The sequence below is a fragment of the Callithrix jacchus genome, chromosome 11 (genome assembly GCF_049354715.1).
Source record: "Callithrix jacchus isolate 240 chromosome 11, calJac240_pri, whole genome shotgun sequence".
NCBI lineage: Eukaryota > Metazoa > Chordata > Mammalia > Primates > Cebidae > Callithrix > Callithrix jacchus.
In genome coordinates, this window is record NC_133512.1 from 109027521 (window position 1) to 109047130 (window position 19610).

At 42.5% G+C, this 19610-nt stretch overlaps 1 long non-coding RNA gene across 2 annotated transcripts in view; it reads left to right on the plus strand.

Annotated features, from left to right (window-relative positions):
• The first annotated feature begins 305 nt into the window (after positions 1-305).
• Positions 306-19610, plus strand: part of LOC144578288 (uncharacterized) — a 181688-nt gene continuing 162383 nt past the window's right edge. For both annotated transcript variants that reach the window (XR_013523771.1, XR_013523772.1), the window contains exon 1: positions 306-402. This is a non-coding gene — a long non-coding RNA (uncharacterized LOC144578288). The remainder of the gene's footprint in view (positions 403-19610) is intronic.

A 19610-nucleotide genomic window follows, 5' to 3' on the forward strand; every position in this document is an offset into this window, starting at 1 on the left:
AATTACAGGGTCTTTATTGCTGAAGGCCACGGAGGACTTGCCACTCTAACCCACAGCCCTGAAAGGAGGGTGTCAAAATCTTTTATGCCCATAAACCACCTCCTGGGCGGGGGTGAGGGCGAGGGGCTTGAGGGCCAGTGGACTTTGGACATTCCATGAACCACCTCCTGGGCGGAGGTGAGGGTGAGGGTGAGGGGCTTTGGACATTCTGATTGTCACTTAAGTGGTTCACAGAAGTCAAGATAAGCTTTAGTTTACATATTGTCTGGGTAGGGTGGAAATTACAGACCTTAGTTACTTATTACAAGTCACAGGGGCCAAGATGGCCTGGGTTTGGACTGCTTGCCTGTCACATTAGGGTTACAGAGAGCAGTTTCAACGGAAAGCCGAGGTATGGTTGAGGTATGTAGTTCATCGGGCTTTGCATGTCACAGTAAAACTTAAATATAGGTTTGATTTATGTAATACATACTATCCACAATCCTGTTTACTATCAGTATTCATATATACATTGGAATTGTTGCTTTTAATCAGTTTGCTACTTTAAGTAAGGTTTCCACACAAAATCCTGTGTTTATTCTAATTTAGTAGCAGCTTTTCATGAACTTTTATATTGCATATGTTCTATTCCATTTAGAGGGTTGTATTTACATAGCAAAACATGTGCTGAATAGTAAACAAAACTACGGCCATAGGACATAAAATTCAGAACACTGACTTTGTTTGCAGCACTTGTAAAGAAACTGCTACATTATTGAATGAATGAATGAATGAATGCATGAATAAGTAAATGTCTCCTCATTGTATTCAGTTTTCCAAAGTAAGACTTTGTTTAGGGTACTTTCCCTCATGATGATGGAGAACAGGAAAATATTTGCATTCCTGGATTCTGAAAGAGTACATGTGGAGATTATTCTCTGAATTTGATCTCTTCTTAAATTTCCGTAATATGAAATATACAATGTTTTTCCTTTTATGAATCTTGAGAGAGCAGCTGGGACAAAATAGCTATCTAGGAAAAATACAAATTTAGCTGGGTGCAGTGGATCATGCCTGTAATCCCAGCACTTTGGGAGGCCGAGGCAGGTGGATCACCTGAGGTCAGGAGTTTGAGACCAGCTTGGCCAATATGGTGAAATCCTGTCTGTCTCAAAAATACAAAAATTAGCTGGGCATGGTGGCATGTGCCTGTGATCCCAGGTACTTGGATGACTGAGGCAGGAGAATTGCTTGAACCTGGGGGGTGGAGGTTGCAGTGAGCCGAGATCACACCACTATACTCTAGCCTGGGCAACAGAGCAAGACACTGTTTCAATAATAATAATAATAATTAACCCAGTATTCAGAGATTTATGTTAGAGTCCCTTAGTCATACATTTTAAAAGAGAGGTGGTTTTTTTTCTTTTTTTTCATTTTTCCTTTTTCTTTTTTTTATAACAAAATTAGCTAAGCATTTTGTTTAGTTAAAGCCTAATAAATGAAAAACAGGGATAGAGGAAGGAGAAATAAAAAAAGACTCGATTGTATGCTTACCAGAAAATAAAACATTAAGCTTGGCATAGTGGTTCATGCCTGTAATCCCAGCATATTGGGAGGCCAAGGTGGGAGGATTGCTTGAGCCCAAGAGTTTGAAATCAACCTGGGCAACATAGTGAGATTTCATCTCTATGAAAAAAATCTAAAAATTAGCTAAGCATGATGGTATGTGCCTGTAGTCCCAGCTACTTGGGGGGGCTGAGGTGGGAGGATCACTTGAGCTTTGGAGGTCCAGGCTGTAGTGAGCTGTGATTGTGCTACTGCACACCCGCCTAGGCAGCATAGCAAGACCCTGTGTCAACAAAAGAAGGAAAATAAAACATGAAAAGTAATATTGAAATCACTTTTGCAAAATTATGACAGAGAAATTTGACACAGTTGACACATCTTGCTTCTAACCTCCAAGCTATCCTTGGCCATTCCTGGGCATAGACCAAGGTGACTTCCGGAGATATTTAGTGCATAGTTTAACCTTAAAGCAAGGATGAAGTCCTTCCCCAAACTAAACCACCTTTGCAAAACTAATGAAAGTCCACAAGGTTAGGGTTATGAGAGAGGGCTGAGTTTGAAACTGCTGTTGTGAAATTATAACTGAGACTGTAAGACAACCAACTCCATCTAACCTCCAAGCTGTCCTTGTTCATTCCTGGCCGTAGGCCAAAATAACGTTGGGAGGAATTTAGTTTGTACTTTATAGTTTAAAACAAAGACAGTGGCAGCCCTTTCCCAAAACAAATCCCCTTCTTGCCTGGGGACTAGAATGCCTTTGTAGGACTAACAAATTAGCCAAAAGATAAGAAATGATGGTTTAGGAGTCAGGCCGCTGGAGGCTACAGAGCCTCCCCAAATTGCTCCTGGGATAATATCACAATTGTAAAACCTAAGATCAATGCTTGAGATATTTTGCAGCCCCCTGCACTTGATGGATCAGCTGGTACTACCCAGACTGATAAAGTGGCTCATCTGATCTTGTGGCCCCCACCCAGGAACTGACAGTGCCAGAGGACAGCTTCCACTCCCCCAACCAAATTATCTTTTAAAACTCTGATCCCCAAATGCTTGGGGAGACTGATTTGAGTAATAATAATAAAACTCCTGTCTCCCATACAGCTGGCTCTGTGTGAATTATTTTTTCTCTATTGCAATTCCCCTGTCTTGCCAAATCAGCTTTGTCAAGGCAGCAGGCAAGGTGAACCTGTTGGATGGTTACCAATTCCGTTAAAATGTGGGTGTACTTTCTGTAATCCCTTACTGCCAGAGGTCACAAGATTTGTGACTTCCCAATTACTCCTCTAGGTAACATCACTATTATAGAACCTAAGATTGGTTTTTTGAGAGACCTTTCAGACTGACCCCACCTGAACTTCTGACTCATGACTCAACAGATCCTGTGGCCCCACTGAGGCAGACTCAGTGTGTAAGAACTTTTTCCCACACCCCTATGATTTAATCCCTGGCCAGTCAACATTCTGCATTCCCTAGTCCACTGAAATTTATTAGTAATTTCCTTATTTTTGTTGAGATGGGAGTCTCATTTTGCCGAGGCTGATCTTGAACTCTTGGTCTCAAGCAGTCGCAGTCTTCCTGCCTTGGCCTCCCAAAATGCTGGGTTAATAGACATGAGCCATCAGACTTGGCCTCACAATTTGATTTTTATCATTTTGCTTCTTTCAGCTTCTTGTTCTGCTAATCTTAAATTAGTAATATACTTTGATAAGTCATCTACTTCTAGACTATAATAGTCCTGGAAATCCTCATGATGTTAATGACATTAATGTTAGTTTAATTGACAATTATATCTATCCCTTCAGTTATTAGTGGTTAAGTCTTTCCCATAAGGCTCTGAAGCATTTTTTTTTTTTTTTTTTGAGACAGAGTCTTGCTCTGTCGCCAGGCTGGAGTGCAGTGGCGCAATCTCGGCTCACTGCAACCTCCACCTCCTGGGTTCAAGCGATTCTTCCACCTCACCCTCACGAGCAGCTGGGACTACAGGCGCATGCCACCACAACTGGCTAATTTTTGTATTTTTAGTAGAGATGGGGTTTCATCATGGCAAGGATGGTCTCGATCTCTTGACCTCGTGATCCGCCTGCCTCCACCTCCCAACGTGCTGGGATTACAGGCATGAGCCACTGCGCCTGGCCTTTTTTTTAATGTTTCTTCAAAAAAACCCAGTATCTGGTCTGTGACTTATGCAATGCCTTCAGGTAATTCTCAGGTGAGAAAAAGACACTACCTGTTGCTAACAAGACTTGAGTTAATATTTTAGAGTAAAGTACAATATCTGAATGGAGAACAGTGGAATCACTGTTGAAGTAAAGCATATATACACCTGGGCTTGCTTAAATATTTCGTAAGTACTTAAGTCTATAATGGCTGTAAGTGAGAGACTATTGTAAGATATATAGCCGAGTCGAAATGAGGAAACTTAGGCTAGTATACGAAAATGAAAATCCAATTTATTCAGCTCCCGGGCAAGGTTCTATGGTCCTGGATGGGGCCAGAGAAGTTGCACTTAACTTCTCGGGGCAGGGGGTTTTATAGAGGTCAGAGGCGATTGATTGGATACTGGGAAAATAAAGCATAGGCAATTTCATTAGTTGTAGAGAGAAAGGGCCGAAACGGGATGAGCTGCTGTAGGTAGGGAGGTGGGACTTATTGGGGTGGGCTGGCTAAGGACGTATGGGGCAAGCTGCCATTGGGTAAGGCTTGGTGGGATTTTTAAAAAATTCTGATGGGTTCAAATGCATAGTTTAGTGCTGAATATAGATCTGGAAGCAGAATGCAGAAGTGGGTGAGGGGAGCCCGAATTAAGCCAGATGCTGAGTAATGTGTCCGGACTGATAATGCTGCTATCAGATGTGGAGAGGGGTGGGTGTTGTCCATCTGGCTCTCAGCAAGGCTATCGACCTTACAAGTATACCACAGGCAATGAAGATATTCATAATATCCATGGCCAATTAAGATATTCACAAATATTCACAAAATTCTAAAAATGAATCTTTTTAGAAGTAATTGTGTCCATAGTTCTTGAACATAAATATCAGATGCCTCTACTATCCTGAAAGGTCATACAGTTACTAAAACATATTCATGTTAACAAATTGCCTTAGTTCATTTGGTCTGCACTAAACAAACAGCATAAACTACATAGCTTAACAACAATAGAAATTGATTTCTCACAATTCTGGAGACTAGGAAGTTCAAGATCAAGACACTGGCAGAGGTAGTGTCTGGTGAGGGTTTGCTTTCTGATTCATAGAGCACCTTTTTGATGTGTCCTCACAGGGTAGAAAAGATAAGCTAGTTATCTGAAGTCTCTCTTTTTAAATTATTTATTTATTTAGTTAGTTTTAAAATTTATTGTTATTTTTTTAGATGAGGTCTTTCTCTGTTACCCAGGCTGGAGTACAGTGGCATGATCACAGCCCAGCGCAGCCTTGACCCCCTGGGCTCAAATGATTCTCCCACGTTAGTCTATAGCTATATATAATTTTTGTAGAGATGGGATTTCACTATGTTGCCCAGGCAGGTCTCAAACTTTGGCCTCAAGCTATCCTTCCCACCAATAACCTCCCACTGTCCACTGGCCTCCCAAAGTGCTGGGATTATAGTGGAGTCACTATGTCCAGCCAAGTTTGTCTATCTGTAAAATGAAATGCATTATACTTGAAAAATAAACATGGTCGTGCTGGGCGTGGTGGCTCATGCCTGTAATCCCAGCACTTTGGGAGGCCAAGGTGGGTGGATCACGAGGTCAAGAGATCGAGACCATCCTGGTCAACATGGTGAAACCCCATCTCTACTAAAAATACAAAAAATTACCTGGGCATGGTGGCGCGTACCTGTAATCCCAGCTACTCAGGCGGCTGAGGCAGAAGAATTGCCTGAACCCAGGAGGCGGAGGTTGCGGTGAGCCAAGATCACACCATTGCACTTCAGCCTGGGTAATAAGAGTGAAACTCCATCTCAAAAAAGAAAAAAGAAAAGAGAAATAAACATGCTCAAAATGCTTAGTCCGCCTATGTATTGTAAATAGATATTTTAACATTTCCTTTAGGAAGACACATGTGTAGGAGAGAACAATGTCAGCAAAAATTGTAAATAGTTTGGTGTAGTTGAGGATATTCTCTGGACAATTTCTAGATGAGGAAGAGTTGATCCTGGAGAAGAAGGTAAATGCTGGAGCATAATGGGAGTAATAAAGTCATACCATAAATTCTTGAGCACTGGGAACTGTGCTCTTTTTCATTCTTATAGCCCCAGAACTTAGTTCAATGCTTGGTACATACCTGTACTGGTGTGTTTTCATGCTGCTGATAAAGACATACCCGAGACTGGGTAATTTATACAGGAAAAAGGGTTTAATAGACTTACAGTTCCACATGGCTGGGGAGGCCTCACGATCATGGCAGAAGGCAAGGAGGAGCAAGTCACGTCTTACATGGATGGCAGCAGGCAAAGAGTGAGAGCTTGTGCAGGGAAACTCCTCTTTATAAAACTATCAGATCTCATGAGACTTATTCACTATCACGAGAACAGCATGAGAAAGATTTGCTCCCATGTTTCAATTGCATCCCACTGGTCCCTCCCATGACACATGGGAATTCAAGATGAGATTTGGGTGGGGACACAGCCAAACCATATCAATACCTTATAAGTACTTGTCAAAGTATAATTTTTTAAAGTTAAAACATGACTCTCATACAAATATACAATGAACACATGGCAAAGATAAGTTAACTTATTAATGAGAGAACCAGTAAGAAGGTAAACTTGGATAAAATAATACTTTGTGGAACTGGGTGCTTACAGGCATTTTGGAAGGACTGTTAGAATAAGATTGCTACATAAGATACAAAATTGGTTAACGCATACAAGGCAATAAACTGATAACCCAGTCATAATAAATAAATTGTAGAACAAAAGACAAAGAAAAAATCTTTAAGCAAGAGAAAACGTACATGCTACTTCAAAGGAGCAACTGCAAGACTGGCAACAAAGTGAGACTCTGTCTCAAAAAAAAAAAAAAAAAGAATATTCTATAGGCCGAGCATGGTGGCTCACGCCTGTAATGTCAGCACTTTGAGAGGCTGAGGTGGAGGATATTTTGAGTCTAGGAGTTTGAAATTAGCCCGGGCAACATAGGGAAACCCTGTCTTGACAAAAGTTAAAAAAAAGTTAGCTGGGCATTGTGACATGTGCCTATGGTCCCAGCCACTGGGGATGTGGGAGTATTGCTTGAGCCCAGAAGGTCCAGGCTGCAACAAGCCATGTGCTACCACACTCCAGCCTGGGCAACTAAGTGAGAGCCTGTCTCAAAAAAAACCACAAAATAAAAAAGAATGTTATATATCAATAGAATAATAAAGTATACTACCTTTTGGATTTGGTTTTCTTCACTCTGCATAACATTAAGATTCATCTAAGTTGTGTGTATCAATGGTTTGTTGCTTTTTATTGCTGAATAATATTCCAGGGTATGGGAGTATCACAGTTATTTAACCATTCACCAATTGTAGGACATTCTGTTTGCCTTTAGTTTTTTACTCTTCCAAATAAATCTGCTGTGAATAGTTGTGTGGAGAATTTAGTGTGAACATAAGCTTTTATTTCTCTGGGATAAATGCCCAGATAACAGTTACTGGGTCATATGGTAATGGTATGTTTAGTTTTAAAAGAAAAATCCACACTTTTTCCAGAGTAGTATCATTCTGTATTCTCACCCGCAATGTATGAATGAATCCAACTTTACTGCATCCTTGTCAACATTTGTTATTATCACTATTTTTTTTAATTTTAGCCATTCTGATAGGTGAGTAGTGATTCTTACTGGGATTTTAGTTTGTAATTCTCTAACGACTAATGATGTTGAACATCTTTTCATGTATTGATTGATATCTGTATAGTCTCTTTTTTTTTTTTTTGAGACGGAATCTCACTCTTTCACCCAGGCTGGAATGCAGTGGTGCAATCTTGGCTCACTGCAACCTCCACCTCCCAGGTTTAAGCAATTCTCTGCCTCAGCCTCTTGAGTAGCTAGGATTACAGGTGCGTGTCACCATACCCGGCTAATTTTTGTATTTTTAGTAGAGACCAGGTTTTACCATATTGGCCAGGCTGGTCTCAAACTCCTAATTTTGTGATCCATCTGCCTCGGCCTCCCAAAGTGCTGGGATTACAGGCGTGAGCCAGCATGCCTGGCCTATCTGTACAGTCTCTTAAGTGAAATATTTGTTCATGTCTTTGCCCATTTTAGATTTTTGTCTTTGCTTTTTTACTGTTAAATTTTGATAGTTCTAGGCCGGGCATGGTGGCTCACGCCTGTAAACCCAGCACTTTGGGAGGCCGAGGCGGGTGGATCACGAGGTCAAGAGATCGAGACCATCCTGGTCAACATGGTGAAACCCTGTTTCTACTAAAAATACAAAAAGTTAGCTGGGCATGGTGGCAGGTGCCTGTAATCCCAGCTACTCAGGAGGCTGAGGCAGGAGAATTGCCTGAACCCAGGAGGTGGAGGTTGTGGTGAGCCGAGATCGCACCATTGCACTCCAGCCTGGGTAACAAGAGCGAAACTCCGTCTCAAAAAAAAAAAAATTTTTTTTTGATAGTTCTTTATATGTTAATGATGTTAGTACTTTGTTGATTACATGATTGCAAAAATTTTCTTCCAGTCTATCCTCAGTCTTTTCATCATCTTAACAGAATCTTTTGCAGAGTGAAAGTTTTTATTTTTGAGAAGTTCCATGAGAGGCTTGGATTTGTGTCCCTACCCACATCTCATGCCAAATTATAATCCCCAGTTTTGGAGAAGGAGCCTGGTAGGAAGTGACTGGATCATAGGGGCAGACTTCTCCCGTGTTTTTCTCGTGATAGTAAGTGAGTCGTGAGATCTGGCTGTTTAAATGTGTGTAGCATCTCCCCCTCCTCTCTCTTTCCTGCTCCCACCATGTAAGCTATGCCTACTTCCCCTTCGACTTCCACCAAGATTGAAAGTTTCTTGAGGCCTTCCCAGCCATACTACCTGTACAGCCTGTGGAACTGTGAGCCAATTAAAACTCTATTCTTTATAAATTACCCAGTCTCAGGTAGTTCGTTATAGCAATGCAAGAATGGACTAATACAGTACAATTTATCTTTTTATTTTTTATTGTGATTTTGGTGTTAGTCTAAAATCTCTTTGTCTTAGGTTCCAAAGATTTTTCCCTTATGTTTTCTCATAAAAGGTTTATAGTCTTACATTTTAAATTTACGTGATGATCCATACTGAGTGAACTTTTGTATAATTTGTAAAGTTTAGGTCAAACTTCTTTTTTGTTTTCTCTTTATTTTTTTTAAAAAGAGATGAGGTTTCACCATGTTGGCCAGGCTGGTCTTGAGCTCCTGACCTCGTGATCCACCCATCGGCCTCCCAAAGTGCTGGGATTACAGGCGTGAGCCACCACGCCCGGCTTGTTTTTTCTTTGACTAGGATACCCAGAAACAAACGCCTGCACATGTGGGCACTTGGTTTATGACAAAGCTGCCCAGCATAATAGGTCTGTTTAATAAACATTGCTGGATCAATTAGATATTTATTTCTTAAATAAAAAGGCCCTATATGGCAACATACTGAAATTTAATTCTAAGTTGATTATGAACCCAAATAGGACAGACAAAAGTGGAAAGCTTTTAGAAGGCAACATAAGAGCAAATCTTGGCCAGGCATGGTGGTTTATGTCTATAATCCCAGCACTTTGGAAGGCCAAGGCGGGGGGCAACATGACAAAACACCATTTCTATAAAAAGTACAAAAATCAGCCAGGTGTGGTGGCATGCTCCTGTAATCCCAACATTCGGGTGGCTGAGACACAAGACTTATTTGAACCCAGGAGGCAGAGGTTGCAGTGAGCTGAGATCACACCACTGCACTCCAGCCTGAGCGACAGAGTGAGACCCTGTTAAAAAGAAGAAGGAAAGAAGAAGAAGAAGGAGGAGGGGGAGGAGGAGGAAGAGGAAGAGGACAGCTTCTCGATATCAAAATTAAAAAGAAAAATAAATAGATTTTAAGAAGTAAATCTTCATGACTCCATTGGGAAAATGCTCTTATAAAGAAACACTAACCATAAATAATAAAATTGACAAGCTACATTTAAATGAACAATTTCTGTTTATCAATCACATTATAAAGACAGAAAAAAAGGGACACAAAATTACAGAAAATATTTGAAGACATATAACTGACAAAGGAATTATATCTAGATGATTTAATGGCTTTTTACAAATTAAATAGGGATAAGGAAAAGACAAACCAGATAAAAAATGGGCTAAATATTTGAACAGTCCCTTCACAAAGAAGAAATGCAACTGACCAATAAACATATGAAAACACAGACTTACTACTAATCAGGAAAATGCAAATTTAAATCACAAGAAGACATCATTGTGTACCTACTAGATTGACAAAACTTAAAAATCTGGGCCAGGCGAAGTGGCTCATGCCTGTAATTTCAGCACTTTGGGAGTCTCAGGCGGGCGGATCACCTGAGGTCAGGAGTTGAGACCAGCCTGGCCAATATGGTGAAACTCTATCTCTCCTAAAAATACAAAAATTAGCCGGACATGGTGGTACATGCTGTAATACCAGCTACTCGGGAGGCTGGGGCAGGAGAATCTTTTGAACGTTGGAGGCAGAGGTTTCAGTGAGCCACGATGGCGCCATTGCACTCCAGCCTGGGTGATAAGAGTGAATCTCCATCTCAAAAAAAAAAAAGTGACAATGACATGTTCAGTGAGAATGTGGAACAATGAGACTTTTCATACACTATTTCTGGGAGTAGAAATCTGAATAACCATTTTGGAAAACCATTTTGTATTACCAAGTAAAGTTGAAGACACACATATATTTGGACTTAGCAATTTCAGCCTTGCATATACATCTTGGAGAGATCTGTGCACATGTGTACCATTATACTTGAATGACAATGTTTGTAACAGTAGAGTTCATAATAGTCCCCAAACTTGAATAACGCAAATGTCTATTAATTGTCTATTCATACAATAAAAATGAACTATAGCCACAGGTAACATAGGTGCATCTTATAAGCTTAATACTGAGCAAAAGAAGTAAGATGTAAAAAGATACAGAGTGTTTCTATTTCTGTAAAGTACAAATATAGGCAATATTAAACCAAATATTTTGGGAAAACAACTGTGGTAGGCATAATAATACCCCCCCCTTCGCCAACACCAACAGATGACCATATCTTAATCCTTAGGACTGGCGGCCATGTTACTTTACATGGCAAAGGTACTTTGCAGATGCTATTAAGGATAAAGGGCTTGAGATACAGCAATTATCCTGGCTTATGAGGGTAGGATCAATGTAATCACAAGGCTCCTTAAAATTAGAGAACAGAATTAAGAGTTGGAGATGGGATATGGCTGGGGGGACACAGTGGCTCACGCCTCTAATCCCAGCACTTTGGGAGGCTGAGATGGGTGGATCACCTGAGGTCAGGAGTTCAAGACCAGTCTGACCAACATGGTTAAACCCTGTCTCTGCCAAAAATACAAAAATCTGGGCATGGTGGCGGGCACCTATAATCCCAGTTACTTGGGAGGCTGAGGCAGGAGAATTACTTGAACTTGGGAGGTGGAAGTTACTGTGAGCTGAGATCATGCCACTGCACTCCAGCCTGGGTGACAGAGTGAGACTCTGTCTCAAAAAAATGAAAAACAAAAAACCAGAAACCCCCAGGGGCTGTCTCTGTGGGCAGTTTGCAGGAGCAGAACTTAGAGCTGGAGTCTCGTTTGCCTTCAGAAGGCCAGTTGTATTTCTGTGACAATTGTACTTCTCCAATACTCTTATATTCTTGGGCACTGGTTGGAATGTGAATTCACATTTTTCTTTTTGAGATGGAGTTTTGCTCTTGTCACCCAGGCTGGAGTGCAATGGCGGGGTCTTGGCTCACTAAAACCTCTGCCTCCCCGGTTTAAGCAATTCTCCTGCCTCAGCCTCCTGAGTAGCTGGGATTACAGGCATGTGCCACTATGCCTGACTAATTTTTTTGAAAATTTTTAGTAGAGATGGGGTTTCTCCACGTTGGTCAGGCTGGGCTTGAACTCCTTATCTCAGGTGATCCGCCCACCTTGGCCTCCCAAAATATTGGGATTACAGGTGTGAGCCAGCTTCTGGGGATTTCTTTCCCCACATCACACCAGAAGAGGGCTTCAACAAGATTATTTAGAAACATTAGAGGTGCTTCCAAAAACAAAAGAAATACACATTTCTCTCCCCTGCTGGATGTATAATGAACTGCAAAAACTCATGGAGCCATCCTGGAGAAGTAACTGGAGTATAGCATGGTGAAAGGGTTCTTGGAAAAGTTTGGTATGTGTGCTCTGGAATCTAGGAGTGTCCATGAGCCTAGAAATTGGTGCCTCCTTTTCCTCTGAAAGACAGAAGGTAATAGAGGGGCTGGCAGCCTATATATCCACCACCTTTTACTGCAAGCTTACATGTGTTTCCTGTTAGTTAATTGGATGGGGAATGATGTCTTGATTTTGGTAATCTTATATGTAGACTATCCCAGAGGGGAGCCTGCTAGGGTGCGAGGACCTCAGAAATAGGAGACTGTGAGTCACACCATCAGAGGCAGTTGCAAGGGTTTGGGGAAAGGCATTACAAGGGTACAGCTAGACAGTGCATTGCCCATGTCAGATGTCAAGCAAGAACCTCTCAAAGAGGCTGGGCACGGTGGCTCACGCCTGTAATCCCAGCACTTTGGGAGGTGGAGATGAGTGGATCATTTGAGGCCAGGAGTTCGAGACCAGCCTGGCCAACATGGTGAAACCCAGTCTTTACTAAAAAAAAAAAATACAAAAATTAGCTGGATGTGGTGGCATGCGCCTGTAGTCCCAGTGACTTGGGAGGCTGAGGCATGAGAATTGCTTGGACCCAGGAGGAGGAGGTTGCAGTGAGCCAGGATCATGCCACTGCACTCCAGCCTGGTTGATAGATCAAGACTGTCTCAAAAAAAAAAAGAAAGAAAAGAAAAAGAACTTCTCAAAGTACTTGTAACCTGCATCTTAGTGAGAGAGCCAGTATTTGGGCTACACCACCAACAGGATTATAATGGCACTGATTAAGTAAGTTCTTAGTTCTATCTTCTCTAATTCTTTCCCCTCTACCTTGACTCTGAGGAAAGCAGAGGTAGCAGAGGGAATAAGTGGTGTATTGATTATCTGTTGCTGCAACATGCAACAACGATAAACATTTGTTATCTCTCACAGTTTCTGTGAATCAGAAATTTGGGAGTGGCTTAGGTGGGTGCTACAGGCTCAGGATCTCTTGTGATATGACGGTCTAGATTTGGCTGGGGTACAGTCATCTGAAGGCTTGACTGGGGCTGAAGAATCTGCCTCCAGGGAGGCTCACTCATGGCTTGGTGAGTTGATGCTGGCTACTTGGAGAAGGCTTCAGCTCCTTACCATGTGCACATAGAACTCATCATAAGGCTGCCTACGTACATCACAGGCATGTCTTCTGGTACCCCCAGAGCAAGTGATCCAGGAAACAGCAAGCCAGAAGCCAAAGTATCTTTTCTGACTTAGTCTTTAAAGATGCATTCCTTGTATTCTTACATCAGTCATTCTGTCATTATCCTTATATAGGTCTCTCTTTGTATAGACGATATCCTTTTATAGGTCAGTCCTAGTTTATGTGGGAGAGGATTACAATTACACAAGTGTGTGACTACTGAGACTTGTCTGTTACATGATTATTGCCTGGATAGGCGATGTGGAGAGTGAGGATGAAAAGGTCTTATGAGAACTGAGAACCCACCAGGTGTGGTGACTCACCTGTAATCCCTGCAGTTTGAGAGGCCAAGCCAGGTGGATTGGGAGGTCAGGAATTCAAGACAAGCCTGGCCAACATGGTGAAACCCTGTCTGTACTAAAGATACAAAAAAGTAGCCAGGCATGGTGGCACATGCCTGTAATCCCAGTGTAAAATATAGTGAGCTCCAAGTTTATCTGGAAAGAATCAGTATGTCAGTATGTTCCGCTCTCTTATTCTTTGTTCTCCATTTTAAAGTTTAACTTCCTGATTCTCTTTGCCCCCTTGCCTCTAGTTTCAGTAAACAACTTTCCCACCGGTTCTAATCAGTAGTTCACATCTGTTCCCCTGGTCACCTGCTGTGACCTGAGTCAGCCCTGGTCACCTGCTCCATCCTGACTCATCCTGGTCACCTTCTCTGACCTGAGTCACCTTTAGTTACCTGTTCTGTAACTGTCTTTCCTGCCAAACTGCTCTCTTCGCCACTCTATACCTGCTCATATCCCTGCTGCCTTTAAAATAGGCAATTGGAATTAGCTTAGACTGTGTGGTCCAACTCTAGCCAATAGGGGAATACACAGCAGTAGGGGCTACCTGCCTTAGGGATGAGAACCCCTTTTCCCCTCCTGTTCAGGTGTGCTCTCATCATTGCTCCATCCTTGAGATGCACCCTTCTATAGAAGTAAATTGCCTTGCTGAGAAAATTCTTTGTTGGAGCACTAGTTCTTCTTTTCAGCACCGAGGAACAAGTATTTATTTGTCTCTCGAGGAACAAGTGTTTATTTGTCTCTAACACCCAGCTACTCAGGAGGCTGAGGCAGGAGAATCGCTTCAACCCAGGAGGCGGAGGTTGTAGTGAGCTGAGATCATACCATTGCACTCCAGCCTGGGTGACAGGATGAGACTCCATCTCAAAAAGATAAATAAATATAAAATAAAATAAAAAAAGAACTGAGAACCAGCAAATGAAATAAAGGACTATTCAGCAACCACAAGTTAGCAGCAAAGTAGGAAATTAGGAAGTTTGTTGGCTAAGTCTAATGTAGATTGTAGCCTATGGCTGGACAGTTTCTTAGCCCCCAGCCTGTGCTATGCCTGCTGGTTATACTTCCATTGGTATCTTGGTCCTCTTTTTCTCCAAGCCTCAGAGATACACACATTCCAAGGAAACAGCCTTCATTATTATTATTTTTAAAGATGGGGTTTCACCATGATGGCCAGGCTGGTTATGAACTCCTGACCTCAGGTGAACAACCCACCTCGGCCTCCCAAAGTGCTAGGATTACAGGCCTGAGCCACCACACCTGGCCCAGCCTTCATTATTTAACATCTCCAACAACAAAACAAAGTGGAGACATTTGCCTTACCTTTGCTTAATTTCAGCAAATACATCAGCAGATCTATTTGTCTCCACTGTTGAAGTAAATGAAGGTGAAGTAGGTGAAGTTCCAATAGTTCTCATCTCTTCTCCACTCCTGCCCTGGCTGTGCTATCAGCTTCCTGCCAGGACTACGGATGTGGCAGCTTTCCCTCTTGCTCCCAGAGTCTCATCTTCACACAAAGCCAGAGAGGTCCTTTTAAAACATACTCAGATTACCTCACTGCCCTGCTCAAACTCTCCAATGGCTTTCTTTCTCACTTAGTAAAATCTAAGCTTTAAAATACCATTCTCTAGCCAGAAAAAAAAAGTATTCTTTCTTACCAAGCATTCCCACTATACACGCTTCTGCTGAAATCTTTTAGGAGGCAAACTGTTTAAAGAAAATATTTTGTTAACACGTGGTTTTCTATTTTTTTTTTTTTAACTAAAAGAATTGTTTTTTGGCCCGGGCGTGGTGGCTCACACCTATAATCCCAGCACTTTGGGAGGCTGAGGCGGGTGGATCACAAGGTCAAGAGATTGAGACCATCCTGGTCAACAATGTGAAACCCCGTCTCTACTAAAAATACAAAAAATTAGCTGGGTATAGTGGTGCATGCCTGTAGTCCCAGGTACTCAGGAGGCTGAGGCAGGAGAATTGCTTGAACCCAGAAGGCGGAGGTTGTGGTGAGCCGAGATCATGCCATTGTACTCCAGTCTGGGTAACAAGAGCGAAACTCCATCTCACACATACACACAAAAAAAAGAATTGTTTTTTAATGAGCCAGGAGTCCAACTTTATTGCCCAGTCTAGATTGCACTGGTGCAATCAACATGTGGCTTATGGCTGGGTGCTTTGACTCATGCCTGTAATCCCAGCACTTTTGGAGCCCAACATGTGCAGAACACCTGGGGTTAGGAGTTCAAGACCAGCCTGGCCAACATGGTGAAACCCCATCTCTACAAAAATAGAAAAAATTAGCCTGGCATGATGGTGGTGCCAGTAATCCTAGCTACTTGGGAGGCTGAGGTGGGAGAATCACTTGAACCTGGGAGGCAGAGAATGCAGTGAGCCAAGATCGTGCCATTGCACTCCAGCCTGGGCAAGAGAGCAAGACTCCATCTTAAAAAAAAACAAAAAACAAAAACAACAACAAAGCATGTGGCTTACCTGATTGTAATGCTTCTCTAATATTTAGAGAAAAAGTGTCTAAAACTTGGAAATCAGATAGAGCGCTGTTGGCATGCCCTTGTCATGTCCAACAAACCTACTGAAGGTGTAACTGCCCAGCAGGTTTTTTCTGCCCACTGCACAAACAAAGTCGACTAACTGAGACCATCACAGTTAAGAGTTTAATTGATGCTAAGCCAGCCACATCATGCGGGAAATGGAGTTATTACTCAAGGCTGGGTACAGTGACTCATGACTGTAATGGCAGCACTTTGGGAGGCTTGGCAGGAAGATTACTTGAGTCCAGGAGATCGAGACCAGCCTGGGAAACATGGTGAAACCCTTTTCCTACTAAAAATACAAAAATTGGCCAGGTGCCACAGTACACACCTGTAGTCCCAGCTACTCAGGAGGCTAAGGTAGGAGGATTGCTTGAGCCTGGGAGGCAGAGGCTGTAGTGAGTGAAGATATTGCAACTGCACTTCAGCCTGGGCATCAGACTGAGGCAATGTGTTCTCTTTCTGGGTCCAGAGGGGGCATAGTTTTAAGCGCAAGAACTTCTAAGTGCCATGTCCCCTCCCGTCTCTCTCCAACCAGGAGATTTAACGGTTTATGTTTGAATTTTGTGGGCATGGGAAGAAACTAAGAGTCAATCACCCCAGTGGAAGTTTAAAGGAACTCCTTTCACTGGCCAGGGGAACTTGGGATGATGGGAATTTCTCCCAGGATAAATTCCCCTGCTCCTTCATCCACACTGGATTTCCAGCTCTCTGGAATCCCCTCCCGCGTAGTGGGAGCTCTCTTTTCCCTCTTGGATTTCCCCTCTGAAATCCCCTTCCACACTCTTCATGAAAGTCTTTCTCTTCTTCTCCTTTTCTTCTCTTTTCTCTACCTAAATAAAATCACCTTTCTGCAACACTTCTTGGCTCCGATATTTACTTTTACTAGCATACAGTGCACCTGCAGTGGTCCCTTTTCCTATTCTTAAGAGATCGGAGACCAAGAACCCACAGCATTCTCTTGGGGGAGTTGTGCCTCACCAACACCCCAAAGAACCTAGTTATGAGACCCTGTCTCAAAAAAACAAAAAACAAAAGAAAAGACTTATTACTCAAGTCAGTCTCCCCAGTAGCTGGGAGGTTAGGGTTTTTCAAAAATCCTTTGGTGATCAGGGGCTAGAGGCAGGGGTATACTGATTGGTTGGGTCAGAGATGAAATCACAGATAATCAAAGCTGTCCTTTTATGTTAAGTCAGTTCCTGGGTGGGAGCCACAGGACTGGCTGGCGGGTCCAGGTGGGACCATCCACTGTCAGAAATACAAAAACCTGGCTGGGCACAGTGTCTCAAACCTCTAATTCCAGCACTTTGGAAGGCCAAGGTGGGGGGATCACCTGAGGCCAGGAGTTTGAGACCAGCCTGGCTAACATGATGAAACACTGTCTTTACTAAAAATACAAAAATTAGCCAGGTGTGGTGGCAGGTGCCTGTAATCCCATCTACTTGGGAGATTGAGGCAGGAGAATCACTTGAACCTGGGAGGTGGGGGTAGCAGTGAGCCGAGATCACACCATTGTACTCCAGCCTGGGTGACAAGAGTAGAACTCCGTCTCAAAAATAAATAAATAAATAAATAAAAGAATTCAAGCCCCTTTCATCCTCCTAACTTGGTAGCCTTTCATTAGTTTTATGAGAACAGTTTAGTTTTTTGTAAGGGCTATTATTATTTAAACTATAAACTAAATTTCTCCAAAAGTTAGCTTGACCCACACCCAGGAATGAGCAAAGACAGCCAGCCTATGAGGCTAGAAGCACAACGGAGTCAGCCACGTCCGATTTCTCTCACTGTTGTAATTTTGGAAGAGCAGTTTCAAAGGGTCCTCAAGCTCTGGAAACATAACTCAAGTTGATTTAGAGTCAGTGCTTTAGGATGTTGTCAAGTTACAGGCAAACATGTAGAAGATGGGTAAGGTAAGGCATTCTCCTTTTCTGTTTACATCCACGTTCTGCCTCCCTCCTAGAAGGAAAGCTGTGATTCCACTGGGCCCACATGGGTAATTCAGGATAATCTTCCTAACTCAGGATCTTTAACTCAATGGCATCTGCAACATCCCTTTGCACTATAAGGTGACACTCCGAGTTTCTAGGGATTAGTAAGTAGATATTTTAGGGGCAAAAAGGTGTAATACATTTTATTCACTCATTTCAAGGTCCTGTAGAGTGTTCTTTCTCTTGACCAGTTCCCCTTTGCCCATTTCTTTTCCCCTCGGTCTTCATCTACTCCCTTCTACCCTCTTACCAACTTTATACCCTGTAGTGTGTTGCTTACATTTTATTCTCAAAATAAAAGCTCCCTTCCCTAATTTTCTCTCACAGTATCCCTCAGGAAGAGCCTAAATCTTTACCATAAAATACAGATTTACTTTTCTCAAGGGCAAGGAGAATTCAACCAATTCCTGTATTCCACCCAAAGAGAAAGCAAGGCTTCCTTTCCACCCCAGAAAACAGTCTTCTCTCCTTTCTTCTTCCACATGGACTCAAAGATTCTGAAACAAAAAAACAAAGCAATGTTTTTCATACTTAAACAAACAAACCTACAGAACAACCTTAAGTGTAATTGTAACCGCCCAATGGGTTCACCTTGCCTGCTTCCTAGGCAGAGCCAATTTATCAAGACAGGTGAATTACAATAGAGAAAGAGCTGGCTGTGTGGGTGACTGAAGTTTTAATTATTACTCAAATCAATCTCCCTGAGAATTTGGGGACAGGAGTTTTTAATGATAATTTCGTGAGTGGGTAGGGGGCAGGGAATCTGAGGTTCTGATTAGTCAGGTGGGAGATGAAATCTTAGGAGTTGAAGCTGTCCTCTTGTGCTGAGTCAGTTCCTGGCGGGTGGCTACAAGACCAGCGGAGTGGGTTTATCTATCTAGCTGGTGCCAGCTGATCCATCAAGTGCAGGGTCTGTAAAATATCTCAAGCACTGATCTTAGGTTTCACACTAGTGATGTTATCCCCAGGGGCAATGTGGGGAGGTTTAGAATCTTGTAGCCTCCAGCTGCATGACTCCTTAATCATAATTTCTTATCTGGTGGCTAACTTGTTAGTCCTGCGAAGGCAGTCTAGTCCCTAGACAGAAGGGGGTTTGTTTTGGGAAACGGCTGTTATCATTTTTGTTTCAAAGCTAAACCATAAACTAAGTTCTTCCCAAACTTAGTTTGGCCTATGCCCAAGAATGGACAGGGACAGCTTGGAGGCGAGGGGCAAGATGGAGTCAGTTAGGTCAGCTCTCTCACTGTAATCATTATCTCAGTTGTGATTTTCGCAAAGGCAGTTTCAGCATCTTGCAAACTCAAGCAGGAGGAAGCATAATAAAAGAGTTCTTTGGTGACTTTTGAGTCACATTAAACATGGTCATTTTGAGGGAAGACAGAGGAAGGAACTGGTTAGGCAAATAGTTAGGACAAGTCCCCTGGTAGGAGTCCTTCTATCAAAAGAACAACCTGGAAGAAATCAAGCGGCAAGTGCAGATGAGGAAGCAAAGTCCAGCATCTTTATCTCTTGTGCAACCAGTGAGCTCCAGCTATACACAGTGGGCTTCAGTGAGCACATTCTTTTCCTTTTGGGGTATGCTCAGATAAGGGAACTCGCATAAGGGGGCTTTCCTAAGACAGGCCTGCCCCTGTATAGATAAAAAAGTTACACAGAACCAGACAGGTCTGCAGTG